Genomic DNA, 10,589 nt, shown 5'->3' on the forward strand with positions numbered 1-10,589 from the left:
ATCATTGGGAATGAAGATACGTGAAGTCAGAAACCAACTCCGAACACAAGAAGTGTGGTTACGCAAATAGAGTGACAAATGAGGAAAAGACGGAATAGGGAAAAAGACAAAAAGTGAATAGTGTCGTAAAACGAAAAATGTGGGAATGACTCGGTCCTCAAAGGAAGTTGTCATTCCACAGAAAAGAGTCTCAAAAATCACTCAAGAGCACTCGAGACGACATTAATCAATAAGAAACCAAACTCAGAAGGGAAAAGACAACGGAAAAAAATTTATCCGAAAAATTCGGGTCATTACAGTAAGGAACACGATTGCATTTAGCACTTGCAACAGGCCTATTAAACCCCTAGGTTACCCCTAGTGGACGAGTGAAGTCTCATGAGGGTTTCTAGAAATGATACCCATAAATATTAAGCTCATTCTTAATGAAGAGGCACCAATATTGTAAACAAGCATTGGGAGAAAACTACCTCAAGTATGCAATTTTTTAACCATTTCCAAGCAATCTCCCAAAATTTCAACATCAAGCAAGCGAGTATGGTCCTCCACATATCAAGAAAATGATCATGCAAATTAAAACAACACTAGAATCCTTTTTAAGTGGACCGGGATCAAGTGTGTCGCTATCTAAGCCAACTAGAGAAATAATCACATCCTTACCCTCAAACTAGCATACAAATCTAGTCCCGATCATCAAAACAAAAAGTGGACCTTTTATTAAAACTTTATTGAACTAGGTGCGCTTATTCTTTCCACTCGATTTTTTATTTTATTTTATTTATTTATTTTTTATACTACCCTAAAGGATCAAAGATGGAAGCATGGTACAATGTAGTGATCTATTAAGCTTTCTAGCGATCCATGAGGCCGAGCGTTAGGTCAATGACTCCCAAACCGGACGGCTTTAGGGCATTAGGCGTTCAAACACCCCTAAGGACTTACAAGCTCAAATCGACTAGGCTACAAATCAAGACAACCTTCATCTAATCATTTCCCACTTCTCACCTTTTGGAGAAGTCCTCACTTTTTTTTATTACTTTTGCAACTTCTTTCTTTTTTTTGTTTTTTTAGAACATTCAATTATTAACCTAGAGTTTGGGCCCTCCACCTTTCGACGCGAGAAATTCAGTGCTTGATGAGGCTAGAATCCCGGCTACTCAATGAAAAGGGTTTGTTATCCACCTTGTCAAGAATGAAAGCTTTCAATGTGCTACTAGCCCAATTGGGATATAACCAATTCAATAATCAACAAAGCAAGTACCCCACAAGTGAATGCTAGTGTGCACCTGTGCTAGTGTAGAATCCTTGAGTGAATCTCAAAACAATCACAAAATCAGGATGATGTGGACCACAAGTGTAAGCAAGATATCAATCTTTCAAAAAATTTACTCATAAATGGCATCCATAAGGCATACAAGGAGTATTGGACTCTCAAGTCAAGCAATTTTTAAATTTTAAGCAATATAGTCCTCAAAAGATCAAAATCATAGCTAACATGGATCAATCATAGAAAATCTCTCAAATACACAAGTCATGCTTAAAATTTTGAATTGAAAACAAACACTGCAATTAACACCATTACCCCCAACCTTAAATGGCACAATGTCTTCAATATGCAAAGAGAACAAAGGAAAGAGTATACCAGTGCGACTATATCAGAGAATGACCGGGACACAAGTATCCAAAGTGGGTGGTATAACCCCCCCCCCCCCCAAACTTAGAATTAAATGTACTTCTTAAAAGATGGCACTTGGATAAAACTCATCAGATAACAAAAGGGATAATAATTATGCACAGTGGACAAACAAGTGTAAATGGGGTAATAAATGAAATAAAGAGCAATGAATAAGGGTGGTCCTAAAAATTTTTGGGCAGCACTCTCTCTCACCGAAGTCACTGGGATGCACCTGATAAATGGAGTCAATCACATATAGATATATCAATATAAATATATGACATCCAAAATATAACATGCATAAAGAAAATAAAAATAATGTACATTACAGTGTCTGGGCCAATAGACTGGCCGCAAAAATATAGTAACAGTAGCAATGTATCATATATATATATAATGAAGGGAGTAAAGAAATAGAGAGATCCGGAAGAGGAGGTCGGGCGAGCGGGGCGTGATCTCCGGATATCTCTAGATATATCTCGCAACGCAGCCATGACATCTGAACAGAGAGATGCTACATCAGTGTTGAAAGAGGCCACATCGGACCGAAGAGAGACAACGGCATCCTCCAAGGTCTGTATACGTTCTCCTAGGCCAGGCGTCTGTATTGGAGTGTCAGGTATGACTGGGTCAGGAGAATGATGCTCATCCTGACTAGGCTCCGAAAAATGTATTGGCGACCCTGCTTGAGAGTGATGTGGTGACTTTGGTGCTGGCTTTCGCTCCAGATCTATATCCATATACATGTCCGCAGCCGTCGGTGGGTTTGTTGGATCATGCTCTGCTGCTGGTACTGCTGCTAACTCAGCCTCCTCTGCCTCGTCAGCTACTATAACTGCGTCCTCTGAGAGTCTCCAAATTAGAGCATTGTAGCTCTTGTTCCAATCCTTTTTGCTGAAGTGGCAAGCTCCTATCTCTGGACGCTCGTCTGGATGGAAAGGGTAGCGCTGGTCTCGCATGATCTGAGTGATAAGATGGCCAAGTGGAAGGAATGTGGCTCGCCTGGGCTTGGCCTTGCTGATGTACGCCGAATACAATCTCATCATGACACTCCCAGTAAAGTGCCAGAATAGATACCCAATGGCCAGTGTAGAATCCGTACAAAGCAGCCAAGAAATCTAAACGTCTCTAGCTCTTATGGCCCTCCATAAATACGTTTCGATACAAAACCATAGGTCATCGGGCAGATAAGTCCTGGTGGCGAAAGTCTCGCCAGCTACGTAGTGGCCAGTAAGTGTAACGACCATGCCTGCGTCAGAGGGCCTCTCCAAGATAGGATAATGAAGGTCAGGAAGGCAGACATGTGGGCACCTAGAAGATCTGGTTAATATGTCAACTGTGATCTGGATAGGTTAGCCATCAATGGTGGTCCGCAGCTCTGATAAATCACCCGGGGCCAGTCGGAGATTTGGAAGAACATCCGAACAAGCCGTGGGAAAATGGGATAAGTAACTGACACCAGAATGTCTGAAATGTTGTACCGCTCAATATCGTCAAAAGCTGCCCGAGTCCAAATGTACTTGGAGAAGAAAGTAATATCGAATACTGACTCATGCGCCACCTGAAGGCGTGAGTATCTCGGGAGATGTCTATCACGGACCTGGCCATATTGTGCCGGTGGTGGTGACGGAGAAGGTACATGCTCAGCCTCAGCCGAGGGAGATGATGCAGAAGCAGAGGACTGTAGTCTGGAGTCTACTGATGGGGACTGAGCTGCAGCTGCCTCTGGATCATCCTCTAACTGCTCAAGCTGCTCAACCTCATCAATTTGCTCTGGAGCTGGATGAGAAGGTCTTGCCTGGTCCTCTAACCTAGGCCTGACTCTGTGGCATACTGCCTACGGGCAACTGTCTTTACTCGTGCCATGGCCTGCAAAACAGAAGGAAAACACTTGCAAAAGAAGTTAGTAACAGATAATACAGAATTGAAGAACATAATATAGAATCATGTATGCCAAATAAGATAGACAACTCAAAATAATAATCATGAATCTATGTAAGTGATGATGCAACCAAATAAACAGTGACTAAGTGAAACATGCTATACAGTATAAGTATGGAATGCATCCAATATGGAAAACACAGGCATTGGGCATGATTAAGGTAGCATGGAACACTAAGGATGGTGTGTGAAGTGTATATGCAAATTTGTGATGTTCAATCGATCAGGAAAATATGAGATCGATCCAACTTGAATCGATTTGGACTGAGTGAGATTGATCTCTCTCTGATTGATTAGAGAAAAGTTCGATCGATCGAACTGCTGTGAAAAATTTAAAAAGTCACAGATCTGTGACGTGAATGGCACGGGGGCACCCGAGCAAGCTCGGTGGGCCCTCTCACACAACAACATAATAGTGGTCACTTTACGTGGCACGTGACCCCCAAAAATCAAATTAGGAGTAAAAAATACATAAATAAATATACATATATATGCACGTATATACACAAGCTTGGAAACTTCATATATGGCAAGAAATCAACATGACATCTCAGATCTAACATGGCAAGTGCAAAAACATAAAGAGATTGAAGTTCAAAGTGGAAATAAAACACAACTTACCAAAACCAAGAATACGAAGGAGATGAGATGAGATAAGATCTGAGATCTGGAGACGAGATTCGAATCTCTAGGAACTCGCCGGAGGCTCGCCAGAAATGGGAAAGAAGGGTTGCAGCGATGGGAGAGAAGCTAAGGACTTGGATCGATCTCTGGTATTGATCCAAATGACCCTTGGCATCTATTTTAAAAACATTCCCCGACAAGTTCGATCGATCAGGATAAATTTTCGATCGATCGAACATAGATCGATCTGAAAAGAACTCAGATTGATCTATACTTCCAAAACGACACAGTATTTTTGAATTTTTTTTTTTCTTTGAAAATTAAAAATTGAAATTAAAATAATATATTTTTAGATTTAAAAGAAAACTAAAATCTTTTTGGAATTTTGGAAAAATAAATAAAATAAAGTAAAAATAAAATAAAATAAAATAAATCTTTTTGGAATTTTTGAAAATATTTTAAAATTAAAATACAAAATTCAAAATTCAATGGGCAGTCAAAGTCAAAGTCAATTAAGGAACATAGATCGATCAATCCAAGATCGATCTGGAAGATACTTCGATCGATTGAACAGGTGAAAACCTGCAAACAAGCTCGAACGATGCACAGGGAGGCCTTTTTCATAGATCTCAAAATTTTTTCTAAGTGTGGAGTGAAGATTGATCCAAGGACAATTTCGATCAATCTTGGAGTACTCAGATCGATCAAAGAAAATTTTTGAACGATACACAGAGGGCTGATTTATGCAGGAAATATTCGCACGATGGAACAGATAAGTGATTTGATGCAGGGTTGGCAGTTCGATCGATCGAACCTATTTGAGATCGATCGAACAGACACAAAATGCCTATTTTCAGAATGAAAGTGCATGCGTTCCTATCAAAATCCCTAACCATGTGTATGAACCTAGAGTATATCTAGACAATGCACGAAAGGTAAAATACAAGTGAGGGAGGAATAGGGTTGTAAACCCTACGAAGCATTACTAGTCTTTAACGTCTCTAGCAAGACGTTAGGCTCTTTTAGCCCGGATCAAATATTTTGTTATGCATCCTCTCCTCAATAGGGTGAGAAAAACTTTGAACCCTATCCAACAAATGGTTCTCTAAGGAACTCATCGGACTTGGTTTAAAAGACATTGATGGTCCTTAGTCAAAACAACTCTTGGGCTTCCATGCCCTTGGAACACTTGGTTTTACAGCAACATTCTTTGAATTCTTTTTAAAAGATTTATCTTTTAAGGTTCTAGTTTCAAATAAAGACTCTACTCTTTCACATTCATTGTGATGACATTTTTCCACAACACACACTTCTTCATGCTTGTCTATTGAATTCGGGGTTGGATTAAAGATGTTCAACTTCACTTTCATGTGGCCAAATGAGATTTTCATTATCTCCATCCTACAATTGATGTTAGCATTTGATGTTGCCAAGGATAACGGGAATTTGGCTCTTAGGATTTGGGACCAGTTCCGTGTCTATGATAATGAAATCAATGGGGAAGATGAACTTATCAATCTTAATCAAGACATCCTCTATAATACCCCGGGGCTTTTTAATAGATCAGTCGGCAAGTTGCAAAACCACCGACGTCGCTTTCAAGTCTCCTAAGCCCAATTTGACATATACCGAATAGGGAAGAAGGTTGACACTTGCTCCTAAGTCAAGAAGTGCCCGATTAATGACATGGTCACCGATAATGCAAGAAGTAGTAGGTGAACCAGGGTCCTTAAACTTTGGGAGAGTGTTGTGTTGCAAAATGGAGCTCACTTGCTCGGTCAAGACTACTTTTCTTAGTGCTTGGCTCTTGTTCTTCCTCTTTTAGGTGCAAAGATCTTTTAAAAACTTGGTATAAGCCAGAATTTGCTTGATTGCATCTAAAAGCGGAAGATTGACCTTCACTTGCCTAAACACACCAATAATTTCATTGGTCTTTGTCTTTTGCTTATTAAGATAAATGGATCCTTTCAAGGCATCCGGAAATGGAGCTCTTGGCTCAAAATTTTTTTCAAAATCTTTCTTTGAAGCATTTTTAACATAAGAATTCTTCAAATCATTTTTCAAAGCTTGGTTCAATTCATCTTTCAAATCATTTTTGACAACTTCTTTAACAAAATGATCATGTACATGCAATGAAAGAGGAATAGGATGTGAAACGGGACGGGTGTCAACTTTTGGTTGCACCAGTTCACTCTCTTCATTGGAAATACCTACTTGATTGTTAATTACCTTCCCACTCCTTAAGGTTGTCACTGTATTGATATGCACAATTGTGTGCCCTTCCGATGAGGAATGAGTCTTCATAACACATTGTTGCTTTGGTGGGGCATTTAGAGGCGTTTTCCCTTTCTCTCTAGCATTTAAGGTACTAACTATTTGCCCTACTTGGGTTTCTAGCTTAGCAATGGATTGAGAATGGGAATTAAGCAATTGAGTGTTCGCTTCTAGAGTTCCCAAAATGGTCAAAACTTTCTCTTCAAAAGCGAGACTTCTAGAGTTTCCTTGGGAATAAGATGATTGATTAAGAAATGAGAATTAGAGAATTGATTTCCTTGCGATTGAAATGATGATCTAAAACCCTGGGCTTGCATTGGAGGTGGAACATACTTTCCTTGAAAACCACCTTGGGGAGTGTTTGAGCCTTCTCCTTGACTTTTCCAAGAGAAGTTTGGATGGTTCCTCCAACTTGAATTGTAATGAGTACCATAGGGATTATTCCTTTGTTAACAAATGTTGCATTGACTTGCTTATAGGTCTTGCTTTGCACATGTCCATGGGGACAATTGGAAGTAGAATCCAAGACACTTGAACAAGTCATACATGATTCATTGGATGCACGATGAATGGTACGATTAGGGGAAGAAGACATTTGATTCGCCGAATTTTGGTTGACTAAGAATTGATCAAACCTTTGAGATAAGGATTTCATCTCGGCGGCTATATCATTGGAGTTGTCAACTTGGTATAAGCCAACATTCTTCCTTCCACCTATATTCCTACCATTTTTAGAAGATAATGATATATGCATTGAATTTTCACTCATACTTTCATACAATTGTCACACATCATTTTCATGCTTGTCACGATAAGAGCCACCCATTGATGCATCAAACATACCCTTATGATTATCTGGTAAACTTTCAAAGAAATATTGAACTAGTTACCACTTAGGTATGTCATGATGTGGGCACTTTCTAAGCAAATCATTAAACCTTTCCCATGCCTTATGAAACATTTCCCCATCCCGTTGAGAAAATTCACGAATGGACGTTCTCATGGCATTGGTCTTTGATACTGGGTAGTACTTCTTCAAGAACTATTATTGCATTTTTGCCCAAGAAGTTATCGAAAAAGGCCTAAGATTGTTGAACCAATATTTTGCCTTGTCCTTAAGGGTAAAAGGAAATAATTTGAGTCTTAACACTTCTTCTGGCATGTCCGTGTATTTCACAGTGGAACATACTTCAAGAAACTCATCCAAATGCTTATAAGGTTCTTCACTTGGAAGTCTATGATAGTTGGGAAGCATTTGAATGGTTTATGGTTTAATCTCATAGTGATGTGCTCTAAATGGGGGCAATTGAATGCAAGTCAGTGCATTGTATTCATTTGGCACATAATGGTCTCTTAAAGCAAGAGGAGGATTTACAACCGGCGGTGCTACATAAGCACCTTGATTGCCTTGAATGATGGAAGGTTGTGGAGTAAAAATTGGCCGAGGCATTCCAAATGGAACTTGGCTTTGTTGTTGTGGGTGAATGAATGGTTTAGGCATGCCTAATGGTACTTGGATGTTATCATGATGCACATTAGGGTGGAGAATGCCTTGTTGGTCTATGCAACCAAGGTCCTCCACATGGTCATCATTTAGTTCCGCCATTGGTGAGATGGAGTGATGAGAACTACCTCTTCACCTAGGATTACGAACTATAGATTCAAGATGGAAATCAAGAGGGACAAGAGTAGGATTCAATGACCTACGACCATGCATGCACTAACAAAACAAATATCAAACAAATAGCAAATAACAATCACTTCACCCCCACAACAAATCAATCAACAAATCTCCACATACAATGATCCCATACTCCCATGCTTGAATAACATGCAAAGAAAAGTAAATTGCCTCCACGCGGGCTCACGATTTAACTAAGAATGTAAAAACATGCCTCCACGCGGGCCAACGATTTAACTAGAGATTGAGTTAGAAAAATCTCACAAAGGGTCCTCAAGCAACTTCAATCTATTTTTCAATTTTCAAGCCTTGTTATGCTATGCAAATTTTTTATTTTAGCCCTTTTTATGCTTAGCTTAGCTTCTTACTCTTCAATTCTCCTTTGCTTGATTTCCTTGCTCAATTCACCTAGTCTAATAAGAACAAACACAATAAGTAACTAAAAATAAATAAATAAATAAAGACATAATCAAAAGAGTACTAATTCCTATTTGTTTCCAAAACACGGCGTTGCCAATTTCAATCCCCGGTAACGGCACTAAAAACTTGGCGTGCTCATCGCGATGTAACTAAATTTATGCAAAATAGTGTGGCCAAGTTTTAAATTTATAAATGTCACTACTACCTCTAACTAAAAATATAGCTAGGGTGAGTAAGAATCATCCCAAGGGATTTAGGGGCAACGTGATTTGGACATAAAGTTGGATTAGTAAGTCAAGTGATCAAAGATGCTTTGTTTAGTTGATTAAACTACAATACAATTGAGTTTAAAGCAAGTAAAATGCAATAATTTAACAAAATAGGGAAAAAGATATATAGAGGAGAGGACTTGGGGTACTAGAACTCACCACTAAGCTTGACTTCATTAGACATTAGCAAATGCATATTAATGGGGAAATTGGATTGTAATTTGTGTGTATGTGTGTCATTAATTGAAACTAGGCATGGATGGCAAATAAGCATAGATTGTCTAGCCAATTCATATGGAAAGCACAACCTATCAAATGAGACCAAAATCCATTCAATGAAACCACAATTCATGCACACACAACTATCTAGAAACATACACCCTTTACATTCATAAGTATGGAACAACAAGGCACAAGAATAACTTGTCCACCTATCTATGAATCTAAAGCAACTATACTACATCTACACTAAAGACAAGGAAATTAAACTAAGTAAGCTAAAGGTGTGGCACAATCCATCAAGAAACAAGTATGAACCATCAAATAAATTGCAAGTGTGGTCAATTAAGCACTATGTTTCGATCCTCACTAGATTAACTTCATCCATACAAATAGACATGCATAAATTCCATAAAATCTAGAGAAAAGCACATGAATCATCTATTCTAACATACATAGACATATGATTTGAAATAGATAATCAATTGAAAGCATTAATCCATACACATCAAGTAGAAACCACAAGATATATATATAAATCCAAGATCAAAACATTTTTTACAAACAAATCCCCAAAAATATACAAAGCACTAAATCTAGGAAGCAAACTTAGGGGCTACTCTAGCCCCAAGTAGATGTCTAGTCACTTATTGAAGTAGTTATCCAACCCTCAAGGGCTATCTCCATGGTAGAAATGATCTCTTTCTTGATGGAAACCCTAGAAGAATGGAAGAACTCCTAAGAATGTGTAAACGCTCTCTCTCTCTAGCCTCCTCTCTAAGATATCAAACGTATAAAAGTGTATCCAACTCTATGTGAAGAATGGCTCAAAATCCTTATTTAGGAGGCTCCAATGTGTCACCCTATGGTCTAGATTCGTGCACTATGGTTCTTGAATTGATTGCACCATGAGCCAACTTTTAATGAGCTGGCATCTATTTTTTTTTTCCAGACTTGAAGAGGTTCGATCGATCAAAATTAGCTGAGATCCATCAAAAGCTACAGAGATCGATCATCCTTGGCGGCGCCTTTTTGAATAACGACGAACCTCTGAGATATTTTGAGATATTTTGGGAAAGAGACAAAAGTGGTAGGTGGGGTGGTAGGTGTGTATAAGATCAAATAACTTCGATCGATTTGAGAAAAGTTGGATCAATCGAACTTAGTGGAATCTTTAGGATAAAAACAAAGGCTTGGATCCATCTTGAAAGGTCTTGATTGATCATATTTCGATCGATCGAAGAATAGTTAAGATCGATCAAACTTACTGAATTTCCACACTTTGCTTCATTTTGCTTCCACTTTGTTCCTTCCTTTCATCCAACTTAAGTTAGCTTCTTTAATGCTCTTATTTGGTTGAATTAACTTATTTTTGGGATAAGCACCTAAAAAGGACAATAACACGAAATTAGTCTAAGACGGGAAAATAACTTAGATAAATGTCCTAGAATACCTAAGCTTAAGAGGTTTAAATGCGCACTTTTTA

General features: G+C 38.6%; 1 pseudogene; it reads left to right on the forward strand.

Annotated features, from left to right (window-relative positions):
• The first annotated feature begins 7,413 nt into the window (after positions 1–7,413).
• LOC132272160 (small nucleolar RNA R71) lies at positions 7,414–7,511 on the forward strand (annotated as a pseudogene).
• The last annotated feature ends 3,078 nt before the right edge of the window (positions 7,512–10,589 follow it).

Source organism: Cornus florida, unplaced genomic scaffold (genome assembly GCF_030987335.1).
Source record: "Cornus florida cultivar Cherokee Brave unplaced genomic scaffold, ASM3098733v1 CherokeeBrave_3.0.0_Hap2_Chr08, whole genome shotgun sequence".
NCBI lineage: Eukaryota > Viridiplantae > Streptophyta > Magnoliopsida > Cornales > Cornaceae > Cornus > Cornus florida.